Source organism: Molothrus ater, chromosome 17 (genome assembly GCF_012460135.2).
Source record: "Molothrus ater isolate BHLD 08-10-18 breed brown headed cowbird chromosome 17, BPBGC_Mater_1.1, whole genome shotgun sequence".
NCBI classification, from domain to species: Eukaryota; Metazoa; Chordata; class Aves; order Passeriformes; family Icteridae; genus Molothrus; species Molothrus ater.
Window position 1 is genome coordinate 9,637,549 of NC_050494.2, and position 17,698 is coordinate 9,655,246.

The following is a 17,698-nucleotide window of genomic DNA, read 5'->3' on the forward strand; positions in this document are numbered from 1 at the left end:
CCATCCCAGAGTCATGGGTTGCTGGTTGTCCTTGCATGCAAAGCCTCCATGTGGGATGGAAAAGTCACCATTTCACTGGACAGACATCAGGAACCCAGACAAGATCACCATTTTTCCCTCTGTGGAGGGACACAGGGTTTCCCCTCCGTTAACCAGACTACAGGAAATATTCATTCACACTCTGCCTCACTTCTACCAGTTTTTCCATTTTCCCATAGCTCCTGCAGCTTTTCTGACAGTGACCAAAAAGACATTCCTAGAGAACCAGAAAAAAGAGCACAACTAATGGCAGTTTCAGCCACCTGCCTGGCCACAGGAGATGGCTGAGAATCAGCAAGATTTAGAAGGGCAAGAAGAAAAAACACGGTCAGGTTTTTCCTTTAAAATCATGCTTCTCCCCCATTCCTGGGGGATGATCACCAGAGTCTTGAATGTCCCTTTTGCACAGTGCTGAGATCAACAGAGCCCAAAGCCCATCTCTTACAACCCCACTCCCCCCCTCAGCTCCCTTTCTTTGCTTCCCAAATTTAGCATTAATTTGGGATAAGAAAATACTATTTCAGGCTTTGTGGAGTGGATGCAGGTTTGGGGATAGCACAAAAGGTATTGAGTTTTGGCTCTTTCTCCCATAGCACAAAAGGTATTGGGTTTTGGCTCTTTCTCCCATAGCACAAAAGGTATTGGGTTTTGGCTCTTTCTCCCATACTATTCAACTATGTAATCAGTATAATAAATGAATTTAATGATCTTTCACTTAATTTTAAATGCTATTAATTTACTCTATGGAAAGAAGCATTTTTTACTGTTTGAATGCATGCAGGGGTAAGCAAAATGCTTTCATATTTCTGTTAAGCACCAGGGTGTATTTGGGAATGCAGAGAGAGGACTCTCCATCCCTGTTTAATGGCACGTACGTGAGAAATGAACCAGGTAAAAAAGCTGAAGTGGGAGGGGTGGGGTGGAAAACAGAGCAGACCTTCAGCTGGGGCAAGGCTGGGAATTTGTGTCCATGCTCCTGGAGGGCCCAGCTGTTGGGGTATGGAATGTGAAGGGACAGAGCTCCTCTCTGGCTCCGCACCCCTGGTGTCAGTGGCAGCCACGGAGAGCAGCAGCCATAATTAAACCCCAGTGCTGAGCCTGGGGTCCCAGAGGTGACATCCTGGGGATGAGCTGAGCATTGAGAATGGCAAACTGCAAGGGACCTGCTGACAGCTTCTCCGTGGTCATAGATCACCTCTGAGTGACAGAAAATTGGACACACATCACAAGGAAGGCAGGAGAGAGCTTTGGGGAGGGGGGAGGAAGGGGAGAAAGCAACCATTCCTAAAATGAGACTAAAATCTGCCTGGTTGCTAGGGAAGTGGGACTCCTGGTAAGTCATTTCAATTTGTACCTATATTTATAACAGTATGAAGATACGTTTTATAATCTGTGTAATAAAGAACCTCATCAGCAACTTCTCAAAGAAACTTGTTATTACAGAGAATGACACTCTAATTGCCTCCAGACATTTAGCTTGTCTAGTGAGTGAAGTAACCTGATAAGCTATTGAGCTATTAAGTGATGTAGAATCAATTAATGTAGTTAGATAAGAAAGTAATACCCTACCTAGGTTAACTAAGTAGTATGTGTCAAACGAGTCACTATTAATTCAGGTCCAGAACAGCACAGTACACCTGTATAATTCTCAGTAACCTTCATGAAATTGAGGGGATTGCATTTTGACCAAAGAAAACTTGTTTTTCAAAGACTTTTTGTGAAAAAAAAAAGAAAAAAGCACTCATTACCAGGCTCATTTTTTTCCCAGTAATATTCTCCATAAATTTAAAACATAAATTACTGAATAGCAATGCTGCAGAGATGGTTAAAGTGCAGGGACTGATTATTTCCAGTTTTGGAAAGAGAGGAAGACATAAGGGGAACACACCTTGAATTTCCACGCCAGCACGGGAACATAAACAGGAGCTGGATAAATGGGGTTGGAGTCGCTCATGCCACCTGGTGCAGGTGCAGGCTCAGCCCCACAGCCCTGGAGAACAGCACAGAACCACCAGTGCCTCAATGTCCTTTCAGCCTGCAGCAGCCCAGGCTGGGCTGCCAGAGAGTGGGGCTGACACGGGGACCAGGTGACAGATGGGGAAGGGTCACCATGCCTGGGGTAGATACAAGCAAGGATCGTGTGAGACCCGAGTTCCAGCTCCAGTTAATTTTGTCCCTGTCTGATCTAGCTCTGGGTGTGATTATCTGTGTTACAGCAGAGGAGGGGAGAATGGGTGAGAAATTATCACCCTGTCTCACCACTGCTGCAGGTTTCCTCTCCTGATATATTGTCTCTGTAGCTGGGGAGTGCAGAGGGAGGTTAATGAATCTTAAAACATTTGTAAGTGGCACAGTGTAGCTCCAAGCAAGCTGGGGTGCTCGGGAAAGTCTGCATTGCTGTGCTAATGTGCTGCTCAACAAGAGCTAATTAGCCCTACCTGGGAGCACAGAGCACCGGGGGACACTGTGGCACTGCCAGCCTGGGGGATGGCTGTGCTGCCTCCAGCCCTGCTGGCTCCACATCTCTGCTCTGGACCCTTTCTTCCATCTCCTCAAGTTTTTGGAAAGAGATGTTTTCAGCTATGAAATTGCAGTGACCCAGGCCTCTTGCTCTAGGGGCTGTTCTCATGCATGTATCCAGCTGGCTGGTTATGTCCAGTATTTTTTATAGATATATAAATATAAAATCACAGAATATCCTGAGTTGGAAGGGACCCACACAGATTCATGCCCTCCTTCGTGTCCTGTAATGTCAGGGGTTTAACACTGAGTCCAGGAATACTTTGAGACTTTCTTCCAAGATTGGGTCCATCATGGAAAGAAGGACTCAAAGCAATGTGTCAGAGGTGGGGCAGCACCTTCAGGCACTCGTGGGTCAGTTTGCATTATATGACCTGCTGTGGTTAGATAACAAACTTCCTTAAAGCTCTTTAAAAATTCTTGGAATGGATGCTTGCAACTTTGGACATTTGCAGTCCTTTGGAAATCTGGGCTTGCAGGGGAAATGGCAAACTCTTGCTGGAAGGTTTATTGCATATTGCATTGTGGATGATCTAAGACAGAAGAATATTTGGGAAAATATTACCACTAACACCCCTAAAATGTCCCATTTCATGAGGTGTAACCGCATGGAAAACTTGGTATTTCTTCTGGGAAGGACCACAGCAGTTCCCTATGGACCACAGGGCAGCAGTAAAAGACCAATGAGCTGAGGGAAATGCAGAAAAATAAATATATCAGTAGTGAAGGTTTTAGTGCTTCCTCTCAAGCATTTAGATGTGGTACGGGATTGGAAATTTTGTTTCTGATCTTCTTCAAACACGAACAACCCAGAGCCATCTGAACTGATTTGCTTAATGTGCTGTTCAGCATTCACAGCATAAATTGAATTGTTAGCCTCTCTGTCTGTGCATTTGAATGTTTTGATTCTAATATTACCAGTAGAGCAACCTTCCCTAACTGGATTGTTCTCACAAGTAATGTTGATGCTTTGCACTCCCACTCAATTGATGTCATTGGGGCTACTGACAAGAAGGTGCCTGTTAGAACAGGCTGAGATCAGATAAGAGCAGGGAGTGACAAATCAGAATATCTCATTTTTCATCAATTTCCTTTATTTTAATTTTTTTTTCTACCAGTTTCTAGTTATTCACTTCTGACAGGGATGGGCTTGCAGATTCTTTATCCCACAGCTAAAGCTCCTGAGGTCCTAACTGGGATGTGTCCACACCTTCTCCCAGTGCAGAAATGCCCATCAGGAAGGGTTTGAGCTGAGCATTGCCCCATGACACTTGTGTGTCTGCACAAGGTTCGTGTGTAATACTGGGAGAGAACCCAGCTCTCCCGTCCCAGTGGGTACAGATTGTCCAGAGTGCTGGAAAACTGCATTTTCTGGGCTGGCTGAGCTTCTCCTAAGTAATCTCCAGGCTCATATGGAGCCACTGTAGCGCTGAGATATTTAGATATTTATATATCAGTACAGTTGACTTGAAATTCCAGAGCAACATGCAGCATCTTGACACCTGTGAAATTCTGGAGAGGAGTTCAAGGCAGGAGTTGTTTGGGAAGTTTGAGTCTGCAAGACCTTGTGGGGCTAATTTTTCAGTGGTGCTGTAGGGAGACACATGCCCAAGTGTGTGTGTGGTGCAGATATCAGCACAAAGCTGGGTCTCTGTGAGTGGGATCTTGCTAGCAAACCCACGTGGCTGCAACAGACACCATCAGGGACCAGAGCCCTGGGGAGGAGAAGTGACAGCACCACCATGTCCATCAAAAGAACAGGATATGCAAAAGTTATAAAAAACATCATGGAAGACTAAGCATGGGATTTGGGATGTGGCAGAAGTGAATTTGTCACTCCTGGATCTCAGCAAAGCCTCTTACCAGAGAAAGGGAGAGGCAAGGCTCTTCTCTGGGATCTTTCCATGTTGTGACCTGTGGTTTTTAGCCCTTTCTAGAGTTTGATGCTTCATACGTAGACAGTTGCCAGGGGGAATTTTGCTTACACTGTAATTTTCCATTTGCTGCTAGACTTCAGACAGATGAGTGCAAAGTGTTCTCTCTGCAACTCAGGAAATAATTTTGCAGTCAGTGTGAACACTGTGAACCTTCTAATTTATTTTTTTTTCCTTATAATAACAGTTTGGCAAATCAAAGTGTCTGTTCATTTAGGCAGGATAAGCACCTGGGAGCCATGCAAAAAAATAAAAATATACACAGGCGTAGAGCTGGGTAGAGCTGGACTCTGAGCTGGCTGTGTCTCAGATTAGATATTCCAAGTGATTAGGAGTATTGAACATTTTCCATTTTATCTTGTCTGTATAGAAAGAGAAGCACTGAGGTGACTTTGGAGGGAAGGAACAAACATGGCACACCAAAGTTTCTAAGTACTTTTATTTACACCAATTCCTTTGCCTTATTTTCCAGCTTCATAAGACATTGGTCATCAAAATGAATTCAGAAATCTGGCCACTACCAGGAGGTCAAATGGGGGAAAAAGAGAAAGTGAATATTTGCGCTCTGCAGGATGGAAGTTAGGGAGACATGATTGCATTTTTTGCCTTTCAAATAAGTTCCATTTTAAGCCAAGAAAACTAATGGTGGGACACCAAGAAGAGAGAAAGATTTTAAGGATTTTTTAATTAAGCTCACAGCCTGGGTTTCTCCGGTTATGATAAGGAAGTTCTGGCATGGCAGCAGGATGGGGATGGGAATGGCCAAGGGATGCTGAGCTGTAGCTGATTCCCATGGCCTAATCCCCTGCCTGTGGAGAGCAGCAAAGCTGCTCCATGGCAGAGCAGCTGCTCTTGGTGGGAGCTCATGGAGCTGGGAAACGCAGCCCTGCGAGAGGGAATGTATGGATTAGTGGGGCTGTGTATGCAGGGGAGTCCTTCTGGAGACCTCTCCCATCTCAAAAAATCCTCCTCACCTTTGGTACATGACCCAAGGCTTCACCTTCCCACTCTGGGGTGAGCAGGTGTTGGGTGTGGGCTGTGCCTGTGCCCTCATGGCCCCCTGTCAGCTGGAGCTCTTTGCTGGGCATGGAGACTTGTAGAATACACAGCCTAAACTGGGAGAAATGGGCAGAGATTCTGGGATTTGCATCTGAACTCCACAAATCTCAGTCTCGTACCTTCTGTAGCCCATATCCAGAAGGGGGTGGCACTGGGAGTACTGCAAACCCATTTATTCCTCAGTGATCTATAGAGAGATGTAGGGTTCAGAAATGGGGGATTTGGAGGAATGAAGGATAAACTGGACAGTGCCATCAAGATAGGAAAGTAATTAAAAAATAGTAAAAAATATTCTATAGTGTATTAATACATTGTAATAATCAAACTGCCCAAGTACTTAAGGAACTTGATTATCTTTATCCCTCTTCTCCTCTTTTTCTTTCTACCCCCAGGAACTACTTCTGTTCCTACAGCTCATATTTTCAACTGTCTTTAAATAAGTGTTTAATGGGATTTATAGAAACACCTGAGCAGGTTAGATAGGTTACAATTCCCACTGATTTCACTGACCTTTCTGGGAGATGGGATACAAGCTCCTATATTGTACAGGCTTATTTGAAAATACTAATTCAGGTATGCTGGAAAATATTATTCCTATTAGATTTGTGGTTTAAATTCTGGGAGGTGCCATCAGAATGGGGCTGGTGCATAGAAATATAAATAAAAACTAAAAACATGTATGTGTGTTGGTACCTGCCCTCTGTGTGTGTGTGTGTGTGTGTGTGTAGTCTATATTTGTGGCTGAAAACCTGGTGCCTGCTCTTTGGTTTTTCCATTTTAGCTGGCCTATTATCAGAGATTTCTGGAGTGTGAGTTTCATAAGTAGAGGTTATCATACATTGCAGGCCATCTCTCCTGCTGGGGAGCAAAATGAAGGTTTGATAATGAGATCGCCCAAAGGCAGATAAGAGCTCCAGCTTGCTGAACAGTCCCTCAAGGTTTCATGTGATGGCAAAAAGGAGGGAATGCAATTTATTATCCTTCTCTCCTTGTACCTTCCCATTGTTTGAGAAGTCAAAGCAACAAACTACATGGGTTAAAAATAAATAAATTAATAATCAGTGCAGGAGACCCTGTGTGTTGTTATTTTTCTCTGAGGAAGGAGGTCTGTGATGTGCTCTAACACCATGAAGAAAGTCTCTGAACTCCAAATCTTGAAATTCTATTTAACAGACAGACTCTCCCCTCTCTACTCCTGCCTTCTTCCTGCTAGGGTGGATATTCTAAAATAAGTCAAGTGCTTTATCTCGATAGAGGGTGGAGGATAGCTCTGTAACTGCTGCTGATAACCTCCCCATCTCCAATGCTGTTTGCTCTTCTTTCATGCTAAATGCTACAAAGTGCATTACAGGAAAGGGAAAGGTCAGATTTAAGCCATAAAACATGGAAGATTCTGAGCTGAAGTTGCCACATCATTAAGTCGCAGCAGCTTCATGCTTATGTTTTCTAGTACATATGGTATATAAAATCACCTAGTGTTTCACAACCCTCTTAAATAATTAGGCACAACAGGGTTTGCTGGGTGACCACCTGGATAAAGTCAAAACAGTGGCATCTGCATCAACCAGATGGGAGTCTGCTCTTTGCTGCCATCAGGAAATGGACAGCCAACTTCCACTCCAGTGAACCAAAAGCTGCCTTCTCCAGACAAGAAAGGGAAAGGGCAGAGTAGGAGAGAGCAATAAATGTGTCTTCCTCCAAATTTCAGGTTACTGAGTCTCCACTGAAGCCTCAAGGAGGAGAGCCTGTCCCCAGCTGGAGAAGCAGCAGGGAGGAGGTGATTTGGATTTGTACATCATCAGCAAACCTCACACCTGGCATTTGCAGGGCAAGTTGAACAAAGGTTTATATTTTTGTTTGGTTTTCTCATTAAAAAAACGAAATACACTGGGAGAATATGAACAATTTACTGTGAGGCCCCATTAGATCAAATCAGTGCCAATGATAGTCACTTATTTCCTCCATTTCGTAATGATTTACTCTATAAATTAATGTCTGCCTATTTAAACACCCTCAGTGATTCAGTGCTGGGTGCCATGGCAATAAGTGGCAGGGACTAGGGCTGAACCCAGCAGTCATGTGGCTCTCGGTGCAGTCATTATGTGCACTGGTAATGGGGGGCTACGTGGGAACGCAGACAGATATTATGCAAACATATACTGACTTAAGTATCAATCTGTCACTGGTGTAACTCATGGTAATGGCCCCACCAAAGTCATTACACAGGAATATGCATTACAGCATGTTAAACATCTATCATGGGTGCAGCTTCAGAGAAGCCATGGGGAAGAAGCAAGGAGGTGCCAACATCCAGATCTGAAGGATGCTCAGGAAGGGGTTTAATTCAGCAAAGCCCTAAAGGAACATTCCTTTTTCTCCCGCTTTGCACTCCAAAAAGATGGATCTGGAAAAAAAAAATGTCTCCCAGCTTTAAGAAGAGGAAAGAAAAAAGAAAATCCTTTTGAGTGTGTATGTGTGAAGCACAAGCAAGTTCACTGCAGCAGTTCGACTCTAATCTCTTCTTCATAGGCACAGGCACAATAGGGGTTTGGTGGGACAGCCTCAGCCTGGCTGTACTACACAGCAGTTTTAGGATGTGATCCCTCCTCTTGTTACCCTTAGAAGTCACTCAGCCTGATTTTGTGGTACAGAAGTGGAAGGAGAAGGTAACTTCTGTGTCTCTCTTCAGCTGATCCCTGTCCTCTCCCTGACACACCAGCAGTGTATTAGCACATCCATGGCCCAGATTAGTCCCTTTTCCATTATAAATCAGCCCCATGCCTCAGTGGCAGGAGCATCCATTCCCCACTTTTGTACAGGCTCTTTCCTCTTTCTGGTGAGGAAGATTCTGCTCAGGGTAAGGCATCTCTGGACAACACCAGTGACTTAGGATAATCTCTTTCCCTATTTTTGGGCTGTTTTTTAAAGAGCAGTGCTGCAGCACTGGCTCAGCAATGGAAGGCAGAGAGTGTCTGGCATGGGCAGGGGGATTTTTCATTGCTCAGTGCAGACTTGGCTATTTTGTTAGCATAATATACGTCCTTCAGCCAATGCAATGGATTAGAAAAGCACTCTGTTTAAAGGTTAAATAGTTGATATTGCATCAACATGTATGGGAGGTGACACACAAATCCAAAGTGATCCGTGGCACTTGGCTCGGTCTCCAGCCAGCTCGGCAGTGTAGCCAAGGGTAAATGCAAGTGCACAGATTTCTAAAGGGAGTTTACCCACCGTGTACTGCTCAGCCTGTGCACTCAGTAGTGCATTTACTCACTTTTTTTGTGTACTAAAGCTGTACTGATACAGCTCACAGCATCCTCGAGCAGCTGTATAGAGGGTCAGGAAAGAGGCTTAATAGACTGAAGGTGCCTGAATGCAGTGTTACAGTAAGTAACCAACCTCGTAGAAAAAGAGACTGGTAAAAGAAAAAGCCCAGGGAACAAACACTGGATCTGTTGTGCTGTTACCATTTAACCTGCATTCACTGCCAATTGAAATGCACTTTACATTACTTCAGTCAGATACTTCAAAGGAAATCCTGGAGATGGGAGCACTTAAGCAAGAGCACTTCTGGTGGTAATGTGTGTATTTGAAAGCCTGGCAATTGGGAAGGTTGTGAATGCCTCAGCGTATCCAAATATAGCTGTAGCTTGTTATATGTAAACGGCAAGACTCATTCTGATATTCCTGCTCCTATCCTGCCCTTCCTTCCCTCAAAACAGTGTGATTCCTCCATCTGTCAGCATCTCCAGTATTTGTGTTTTCGTGTAACAATGCTCGCCTGGGCACATTATTCCACACAGTAGCTCGGTGAGAAGAGCTGGTACAGTACCAAGTTATGAAAAAGCCAAAGGAGACATTTGGGAATGGTTCTTTTAGGGAAATATTGCTGCTTCTATGGTACTGCCTGAGCCTTACAGAGGATAAGGGAAGGCCATGAAAATTATTGGGAAAAGGTATAAAACCAAAGCAGGTGAAACCCCTAGATGGAGGCTCCTCATCTCACTGTAATTAAATCCGCTTTAAAGAGATCATGAAGAGATATTTTATTTTAATTTGTGTGGGCTGGGGGTTGAGTCCATGTAGCTCCACCATGTTCTGCAAGGTGGGGTTAGGGGTGTTCCACCCTCAGACACTTGGACCAGGATAGGAGAGCAGGCAGAAACTGCATCTGCAACAAACAGACTTTAGTGAAGTTTTCTGGGACACAGTTCCACTTCCCATCACACACAGGTACCTGCTGGGACTGGAGACAGTGTGAGGGGTGCACAGAAAGGTGTAGGATGACAATAGTGAGTCTTAAAGCACTCCCTGCTAATTGAACATCATCAAAGGGTAGATCTGCAGCAGCTCACTCTGAAATATAAAAGATACAGGACCAAAGGACATTCCAAGTACATCACACGGCCAGGGCTGCCTGTGACATGTTGGACAGCATGTGGATAAATCCCAATGACTCAGAGAAAAATGTATCAGACAAACTTTTCAGATTAGATTCCTGGAGAAATGCTGTTCCTTCTGCATCTGGGTGCAATTCAGTCTCTGTTGTCATGGTGGATGGGAATTTTAAGATAAGTCCTTTTTGTTTTCTTGGCAAGAAACTGCTCTTTATGGAGCGAGTTCATAAAAAGTAGCTCTGAATACCTGGCTGTAATATAAGGGAGTTTGAAATCCTGGAGATGAGGAGAAGAGCCACAGCTGCTCTCTTTCCCTCAACACAAATGACAAGGCTGTGAGAACACACTGACCTTTATTCAACACTATTAAATGCCATGCAAATAAATAGCTAATTCTATTTGACAGCTTTGCTGCATTTACCTCACTGTGACCACAGCCAGGTAAAACTCCCCTTTGCTGACCCAACCACGTGTTGACACATCCAGGGCTGTGCCATGCAAAGGAAAGGTCCTGGTTGCTCCATCCCTGAGCAAGAATGGCTTCTCAGTCCCTCAGCAAGGATGTTTTCTTCTTGCTCCTAACTAATACATCCAATCTGGACAGACAGCTGACAGGCTGGTGTTGCTGCCTTTCCAAAAATCAAGGAGTGGGGAAGGTGGGAGGAAAAGTTCAGTGCCACCTCTCTGTCTGGGATGGTTCCTTCTTTGCAGCAGGAAAATCAGAGCAGTGACTGTCCAGAGAATGCACACAACAAACCTCATCCAAACCAGGGATGTGTTCAGAGAGCAGCATCACTCAAAATTTATTGCAAACAGTCTGACAGCTCCACCTCCTCTGAATTTTGCTTGACTTGCAAAGGCAGTTGCAAAGACTGTGGCTCAGTCTCTACTGATACTATCTGTGGATTTTGAGAGTATAATGACATCTATTTTGTGCCATTCACATGTTCATCCATAGGGCTGAAATCTTCCTCTTCTGGGAAAAGCCCTCCCCATCCCACATTTCACGCTGACGTTCTGGGCTGGAGTCTGATCAGCCTGTGGCTATGGCACAGCTCCAAGCTGCTCAGGTGGTTCTCTGGAGATTTTAGCTGCTAAATATAAAATTAAAAAAGACTCTTCTGAGCATGTGCAAATAGTAATTTCACAAATGCATTTAGCACGGCCAAATTTGAACAGATTTTTATGGGAACTTCAAAAGGCATATTCCTAGCATAAAGTCCTTCCACATCCCCTTGTAATAGTCAAAAATTGAACAGAGCAGATTGCTGTTCATTCTTTCTTTTTTTTTCCTCAGAAACCTCTAGTCACTATTACATAAATTTTTCTCAAAATTTTCCATCAGAAAATTTCAGTCCAAACCACAAAATCTCAATAAAAACAACTAGAAAGGTCAGCCTGGTTTTAAGACAGTTGTCTCCAAACACCTGGATAGTGTATTACCCCCTTCTACCTCCCTCACAGAGTTCCTACACGAGGTTCTAACATTTTTGGAGTCATTAATAGATGCAAGTTGCCCATTTTGGGGTGATACCCCAGAATTTGGCCTTAGAGAGTTGCTGAACTCCCCCAGCTGCATGCAGGTAGTGCAAACACACCCCCAGGACATGAGACACCCAGCCCTGCATCATCACAATTTGGGTTCTGCAATTACTGCACTTTGGAGAACTCTTGTTTGTGACTCAATGTTTCCCTCTGTAAAGTGGCAAGAATATCACCCTCCTCCCAAATAATTTCTAAACTTATGAATTCCATAGACAAGCCAGAGAGGAAGTTAGTCATTCCCTCCAGAGCAGTGTCTGAGCAGTTTTCTGGAATTAAAATATCAAGCAGTTGCTCTTTAAAGGATCTCTTTGCAGGTGCACTCTGTGCACATGGACACTTCAGGAAAAAAAGGCACGTGAATATTTAGCCTAATAAACCCATATATCGCCAAAGAAGTCTAATTGAAATTGTTCAGGTAAATTTGATTTGACATTTCCAGGCTATTTATCACCCAAACCTTGCATATTTAACATCTTTATGCTCCACAGTCTCCCTGAATCCCAGATTTTTGTGTCTTAGCTTCAGAAAGGACAGTCTCCTGGTGGTGTTATGTTGCTCCAGGACTAACTACACTAACTACTCATCTCTGTGGTCCTCCCTCCTCCTCCTCCAGCTGGAACATGCTCTTGGGAGAGTTTCCTATTAAAACTCCCCAGAGGGACACCTTTGACTCTGGCCATCTCTGATGCTATGAGCAACACTAAGCTCTCTCACCGGCTTTATAATTTTTTCCCCTCCTTTCACTATCTCAGCTTCAAAGAACCATTTCATCCTTATCTCAAACCAAAAGGCTGCATTAAGGCAGGCTTGCTCCCTGTGCCCAGGGCCAGCACAGCCACCAGTCCTTCTTTCCAGCTGGTCCCCAAGGCTGTGGTTTGAGCGTGGCCAATGTAGGGAACATCCCACAATGAGTCTGGTTTGCTCCTGCTCCCACGTGCTCGTTTGAGCATTCCCTGTCCTGAATACACTCTACTGATCCAGCACAGCCAACTGGATCCTGACCTGGAGCCCTACACCTGGCTCAAAGGGGAAAACAATCCTGCAAAACCTCTTTAGCATGATCAGAACTATGATTCATGTTCCTATGTGAACTTAAGGAATAAAAATCCTGGCCATCATCAAAAGAGAAGTCAGTAAACTATATATTTTTGGAAATGACAATACACTGGAAAAAAGCAAGTTCCCTTATAGAGATTTGTTCCTACTGCACAAGCAAAGTAGCTTTGTTGCCATTTTATATATCATTTAAACAGATAAACCTGTGAATTATTTATAGCATGTTCAAGAGTAAACACAGACTCCAGAGAGGAAGCCCAGGCTTTTTTAAAGTTCAGCTGGTACCCAAAAATCCTGGGAGTACCACGGGAAGGGCCACAGTGCAGACAGGAATTTGTGTTTATTTGAATTTTTATCACCAGTTTATGTGTAGTCCATAGGCTGATATCCCGTGCACAAAGTAAGAAAAGCAGCAACATTTTTCTCTTTGCAAAATTGTCTCTGCCTTGATCTCTTGACTTCTCTGGCAATCAGCAGGGGCAAGTGACTAGGCAGAATCCCCCCCCTTGTTCTCATCTCCAATCCCAAAAAACCCTTGAACTGATTTTATTTTTAATTTAATAAAATAAAATTAATGCTTCAAATAGGAAACATTTGAGGACAAGTCCCAGTTCGGGCTACTTTATTATGGCTGAGTTTTAATCCTCAGTGAATAAGAAGGATTATGCTGAGAATACTGACATCACCTTAAATATAGCAGCATGAATATGCTACTGTAATAAATCTTTTCAGCTTTTAATTTCAATTCAAAAAAGATGTTGGTTGAGAATATCTTCTTTCCCAGTAGCCTTCTCCTGTCTCAGTTGTGCCCACACTCCCAGGCACCATCTGACACAGCCTTGTCAGGAAGGTGAAGAGGTGCCACCTCCACCCAACACCACAGGGCTCAAAAAATCTTTTGCAGATCCAGAAAGAGCAGTGAAATGCTGGTTTTACCTGTTACAATTATCATTTGGAGAGAGAGGTGATTAATCTTGTTAAGCTGTTACAAAAAAACAAGTTGACCACTAAAACCTGAACTTACACTGGGAAAATTTCTCCCTTATAATTTTTTGGGGGGAGACTGTGAAGGTGGAGGTGGGCTCAGTTCTTCACAGAATTTTGTACCCACAGCTCAGGAGGAGGATGGAGCACAGGAAAGTATCCAGGAAAGAGATATTTGATTTATAAGTGAAGCATCAGCAAATGTCTTAAAAGGTCTCCTGAGAGTTTGTAATACTCTGGAAGAGCTGAGAGTAATAAAATGGAATAAAATCGATGACAGAGCCAAGTTTCTATCCTGCCCAACACCAGCAGAGTGAGTGCTGCTTCCTGTGGGCAGAGAGGACACTGCTGTGGGGGCTGAATGTTTTGTCCCCTCAAAGGTGAGGACTTGGGAATGGTTCAGCTCACGTTGAGGTCTGATGACCTTCATCAAGAGAGCAGGTGCTTCACCAGGTACCAGAAACGTCCCCCTGACAATTCTGGTATCACTTGGCAATCTTGTGATTACCCAAGGGCTTTAATTGTCTCTTTGTCTTTTAGATTATCATGGAACTGTAGATTTATTCAGAGGTTCGGATGGTGACTAGAGTGAAGATAGTATCTAGATTTCTTGCAGAAATGTCAGATGCTGGGAAATGGGTCTATAAATAACACAAATTTTTGTGCTCAAGGAATATTTCCTGGCTGTATTTTATGAATTGGAATTATGGTTATCATCAAAGTGCTGGAGAGCTAGTTACTACAAAACATAAAGATCATCAGCTTGGGCCTGCAAGTGATGTGCTGGTAGTGTCCTCTCTGGCAGGAGATGTGAAATGTTACAGCTCTCATTTTGCTGGGGAAAAAAAATATCCCAGCTCCGATACTATCCATCTTTTCCTGCATATGGAGCATTATCACCAAGTGTCTGTGGCAGCACCTGACACTTCCAGGCTGGCCTGATAACACACCTCCCATCCCAGATACGTGCCAGACAAACATGTGGAGCAGCTCCAAAGCCATGGCAGCTTTCGTGGCACAGATTTGTGGAAAAGAGCAGTCCACGGCTTTTGTGGGTGAACATATGCAAGGCAGCACAGGAATCAGGCTGCTGGAGCTGCAGCAGGCACCACAAACCAAAAATAAGTGTCTCTGTAGCCTTTAGGCCAAGACTAGCACTGACCAGACTAGTTAGTCAGAAGACCATTAGAGTCTCTCTGGTTTAAGTAGAGTGGAGTGAATACAAAAACCCCTTTGCAAATGTGCGGTCCTGCTAATTTTTTTCAGGTTGGTTCAATCAGCATTGTGCTGTTGCATTTGTTTTCTCAAAAGGGCCTGCCCAGGGCTGTTACCTACACATTGAGGGAAAAATTACTTTTTGCATTATAATTCCTAGTTTGAAATGAACATTGCAGTCATTTTAAACGGGCTTAGCTTAGACTTGGTGAAATCTTTGGTTCAGCCTGATCTGTCTGCTTTAAGGCTGTCAAACTGAAAGGAATTAAAATGCAGAGAAAGTGATTTAGAAAAGAAAATGCAACCTGGCAATTTAACTTTGCTACAGGGATAAAGTTTTAAGAAATGATTCACAGTTTGGGTGTCTTTCGCCTTGGGAGCCTGAGGTTGGACTCATTAAAGAAAAACAATTTTCAGAAAATATTAAACACCCACCTTTGGAAAAGCCATTCTCAGCAGGTAGGGAAAGATGATCTGTTTGAAAATCTCAGTCAGTCTTAAATTAAAAAATAATAAAAATTAAGCCAGGTAGAATGGAGCAACTGTGATACTCCATGGGCAACAAGGCCAAAAGCAGATCTGAGAAGAGGAAACACAAGTGAAAAGGCAGCAGTGATGCTCATGTTAGAAGGAAGTGGAAATAAACAGGATTTTAAATTATTCTAAAGTAGTTGTCACAGAACAGTGGCAGAACAAGATGTGGTCAATATTCTTTGGTTATGAGGACAGAGACCATGAGGTCTCCAGGATTTTGGGACTTGTTGCTGCTAGGTGTGAAATAAGGCAAACTGGAGGACTTTACAGGGATCTGGATAGGTGACCTCCTTTCAAGATTATAATTTTGGTGATATGGGGACTCTTCTGCTTTAAGAAATGTGAATTAGGTAATTTAAGTTCCTAGATGTGCATCTCATATTTTAATTTAAATTTAAATAAATAAATAATTGGGAATAAAAACAGAGGGATATGATGTAATTTCCAGCACTAAATAAAATGCTGAACCTAACTAAAACCCACTGATGGTGAAATAGGAGCTATATAAAATTAATCCCATTACTGTGCTCTAAAACATCATTAAAAGATATAGAGGTTTTGGCAAATGCTGTTATTTTAACAATACCCTTTCTCCTAAATATTTCATAGCTGGTTTTTATTTCTTTTATTAAATAGTCACTTTAGAAGGAAGAAAAACCCCCTCTTAGTGATGTTGAGGAGCACACAACCTACAGGGCCGTAGGGAGGTTTTTCTGCAGGATCCATAGGAATTAGCAGGCTCAGCGAAGGGGTGAGGAGGAATCCCTGTGTGTGAGTGGCCCCACGGGCTGGGTCATCCCATGGCAGTGTGTCCAGGCAGTGCTGCAGCAGGCTGATATTGCATTTGCAGGGCGATAATCTCATGCTGATCAATTCAGAGCCCGGGCAGCGCACACCCTGCAATCCCCGCGCACGCAGAATAATAACGGCGCTTCCCGAGGAGCCCCATTCATTCCAGTGGGACTCTCTTGTAATCAATATATTTGTTCCCAAATTATAGTGCTATTGGTCCAACTTGATCTTTATTCCCATGAACCAATTGTATGTGCAGAAGGCCTGGAAACGATGCCACAGCCAGGGCTGCTCTCTTCCCACTGCCATTGTTCCAGGACTCCCGTCCTTGGAGTTATTGTTCAAGCTGCCAGTTATCTCTGAGTGCTCCCAGCAGATGTTGGGGGGAGGGGGCAATTTATTTCTTTCTTTTTATGAAGTTTGCCTCTTTATGGGCCAGCCCCGACAAGACATTAATGCTCTTTGCTCTCCCCTACGCTGTGTTTTGCCTCTTTAAGTTGGAAAATATTTAGAGAGGGAAAAAAATGTGTTTTCTTGCTGTTCAAAATAATAATAATTTGCCTGTGGAAATTTCCTACTGACTAGAAAAGGAGCCCTAAATTTGCTGATAGTAAATAAAGGACAATCCTGCTTTCACTACAGTCAGTGTAGCTGTTCTTGAAGAGTTTCATGGGTGCTGATTTAGATGCAGAGCTGCCCACAATGAGGTGTTTCTGGTTTGTGAACATCCACCAAGGTCCAGCACTTATTTTTGTCTGTGGTAGAACAAAAATCAAGAATCTGGGCCTGGTTTTTGAAGACATAGGATTGTATCAACATATTAGTTTGCAAATCAAACCTAGTTATCATAAGAAAGTTTCTTAGATTTAGGAGTTGGAAACTCTTAATAGACAGAAGAGATTTCTGAGCCATAGCTTGGTCTCTGTGGTGGTTTTCCTGGTCATAAGAGATGGGACCTTAAAGCTCCTTCTGAAGAAGAGCTTTTCACTCTACATCTTCTTGATGGTCCACTCAACCCCAGATCAAGTGATGGGGTATGACAGCTCTCTGTTTTCTGCTCTCTCATGTGCACACAAGAAATGAGTAGGGAAGCCCAGAAGAAAGGTGGTTGATGTGGATTTGTCTCTATAGAGCATTTTACCCTTGATCATAGAATCACAGAACCACAGAATTGTTCAGGTTAAAAGGGATATTAAAACTCATCTCATTCCAACCCCCTGCCATTGGCAGGGACAGCTTCCACTAGACCAGGTTGCTCCAGGCCCTATCCAGCCTGGCTTTGAACACTTCCAGGGACGAGGCATCCAATGATTCATCCTGTTTTAGTGACATCTCATGAAGCAGACAATTTTCCAGCCAGTTCTGCTCTAGTGCAGGTGAAAATTCCACGAAATCCATGGAATCCACAAGGAGAGCTCACACCTTTGGAAGTTCACACCCCATCCAAAGTTGGCTTAACTCCCTGCCTAGCCCTAACACAATTTCTGAATACTTAACCAGCAACAAAACAAAATGAAAAATAATCCACGCCGTGCCTCGATTAGGGATTAGAAATGTTAACTGCCCAGTGCCTTTTCCTGCAGGGGCACGCTGCCCCCACACCTTTAATTAGGGTAGCCCGTG

The 17,698-nt window shown here is 43.6% G+C and overlaps 1 long non-coding RNA gene across 1 annotated transcript in view; it reads left to right on the plus strand.

Annotated features, from left to right (window-relative positions):
- The window catches only part of LOC118694401 (uncharacterized), a 175,780-nt gene that overhangs the window by 112,661 nt on the left and 45,421 nt on the right, over positions 1-17,698 (plus strand). The gene's annotated exons all lie outside the window — the stretch shown is intronic.